Here is a 2557-nt window from a genome sequence, read left to right as displayed (position 1 = left end):
AATCCTTATTAATATTCATTAATTGAGTATGTTATTAAATTGGGAGCTTTAGCCCTGCCCTAAGCCCTAAACCCTAAATTATTTATTGTGTTACTTCTTTCCTTTTTTACCCAATTATTTGTCACAAATATTCATTAATCTGCATGCAAGCTTAAGTAAGAATCATAACAACCTAATTTGCCTAAATGGCTCTCATCCATCTCAAATGAAATGAAGATGATCCATCTCCCATCTTTTTGGGTTGAACAGCTTTCCAGTACCATTGACAATGGCTTTTTTAATTTCTTCAAAAGGGAGCAAAATTCAAAAAAATCACAGCCCTTCATCTCATGGAACCCTATACAAGTCGGTACCTATTTCAGGGCTGCTCCTCTTTTTGTTCTGCATCTTCTCCTTAAACCCTCCCAGCAATTACCAACCTTTCAGTCGTCCCACTACTACTCCCAACTCTCCGACCAACATCAGCCACATTGTTTTTGGAATTGTCGGCGCCCTGAATACATGGAATTCCAGAAAACCATACGTTGAATCATGGTGGCGACCAAACATAACCCGAGGATATATTTTCCTCGACGGACATCCGACGCTGGAGTTCCAACCATGACCTTCAAATCTTCCTCCTTTTCGTGTCAGTGAGGATGTCAGGAAGATCCCAACATTCCCAAAAACGGTGAGGCTGATTCCGGCTCGAATCGTGCGAACAATAATTGAAGTGTTTAGGGAGGGAGATAAAAACGTGAGGTGGTATGTGATGGGAGATGACGATACAATATTTTTTCTTGATAATTTAATTGGGGTTCTTGCAAAATACAACCATTCAAAGTACTACTATATTGGGTCGAATTCTGAGTTTGTTAAATCCAACTATGATTTCTCGTTTGATATGGCTTTTGGTGGAGCTGGATATGCTCTAAGTTACCCTTTGGTTGAAGCATTGGCAGCCAAGTTAGACGCTTGTATTTTGAGATATCCTCGCTCCCATGGTAGTGATCATACACTCTTCTCATGTTTGTCTGATTTTGGAGTTCCTTTGACTCTTGAGAAAGGGTTTCACCAGGTAATTAACATAGAATGTAACTATGAAAAGGATTTGATGCACCTTAATATGCTTTACTATGTTGTATTTGATTATTGTGAGTGCATGCAGATTGATCTACGAAATGACTCATCAGGTTTTCTATCAGCTCAGCCCCAGACTCCTTTCCTCTCCCTCCACCACATTGACGCTATTGACCCAATCTTTCCCTCCATGAACCGTTCGGAAGCCGTAAACCACCTCATGAAGGCAGCAAAAGCGGACCAATCCCGTATTCTTCAACAAACCATATGCTACCACAGGCCAACCAACTGGTCTTTCTCTGTCTCATGGGGCTACTCTGCTTATATCTACAAAAACATAATCCCTCGGAGCATTTTATGCAGACCCCTTGAGACATTTACAAAATGGAGGAGAAGGGCAAAGCCACCCCTCTACATGTTCGACACCTGACGGCTCTCCAACAATCCCTGTCAAGCTCCTCATGTGTTTTTCTTTGATTCTATAGAGCTTACACAAAGTGATCATGATGAACAAGTTATAACTACATATATTAGAAAATCGCCTCGGGGTTTACCAAATTGTTCATCCACTGGTAATCATTCAGCCGATGCAATCACCAAAATTTAGGTGCTTTCACCAGCAACAACACGCCTGGAGGTGAGTGCATGCTCTCATTTCATTAACCACTCTTCAAGGGTTTTTTTTTAAGGTTGTTTTGTTTGTTGACAACTGCAATTTGTTTTGTTGAACAGGCCGGAGGAAGAGAGTGCTGTGACATTGAATATGATGGTAGAACAAGTGCTACACAAGTCAAATACAGACCTTGCTTGAAGGATGAAGTGATTGCCTAGTTACTCTAATATCAAATTTGGTTCTTGTATTCAGTATTAATGTTCCACGTAATTCTCCAAATGAATTTATTCTTTTTCCCGGCGGTAGAATACACTACCATAAATACGAAGTAATACAAATTCAAATCTTTTTTTTTTTATTATTATTACTATGTCTTTTTTGAAATCTCTTACGCAAGAGGAAGATGAAAGATTCGAACTAGTGACCCCGTGGTCAACTACGTAAGAGTTGGGTCATTAGATCTCCCTCATGAAGCCTTCTCAACAAGCTCATCAAGACGTATTGTAGACCTCGTCATGATGCCCACGTCTTTTCCACATTTCTTCATGAACTCGAATGCAACCTGCTTGTTAGAATATTTTATATTTTTTAAATTAAATTTATCAATATTTTCTTTAATAATTTATTTCCTTTTTCTTTACGTTAAAATATTATTATTCTCCTTTTATTATTATTATGTTTTCTTGTAAGATTTATTTATTTCCTTAATAGACTAGCCCAAACTTGCCTCATGGCCTGGTCTACGCATGGGAATCCTAGCATGCATATTATTATATATAGAGGCTGGTGTACGCAGGGGAATTCTAGCATATTTGGCATGGACCATCTATATATATATATATATAAAAGCACATAGACGCAGCAACGCAGCATGCTTTTGTGATA

At 38.8% G+C, this 2557-nt stretch overlaps 1 pseudogene across 1 annotated transcript; it reads left to right on the top strand.

Annotated features, from left to right (window-relative positions):
* The first annotated feature begins 268 nt into the window (after window positions 1–268).
* Window positions 269–1926, top strand: LOC132163837 (uncharacterized; annotated as a pseudogene). Its single transcript, XR_015912969.1, has 3 exons — window positions 269–1057; window positions 1148–1696; window positions 1792–1926. The product of XR_015912969.1 is annotated as an uncharacterized LOC132163837 (transcript).
* Window positions 1927–2557: the final 631 nt, after the last annotated feature.

The sequence above is a fragment of the Corylus avellana genome, chromosome 8 (assembly GCF_965113065.1).
Source record: "Corylus avellana chromosome 8, dhCorAvel1.hap1.2, whole genome shotgun sequence".
NCBI classification, from domain to species: Eukaryota; Viridiplantae; Streptophyta; class Magnoliopsida; order Fagales; family Betulaceae; genus Corylus; species Corylus avellana.
This window is presented reverse-complemented; position numbering and strand designations above follow the sequence as displayed.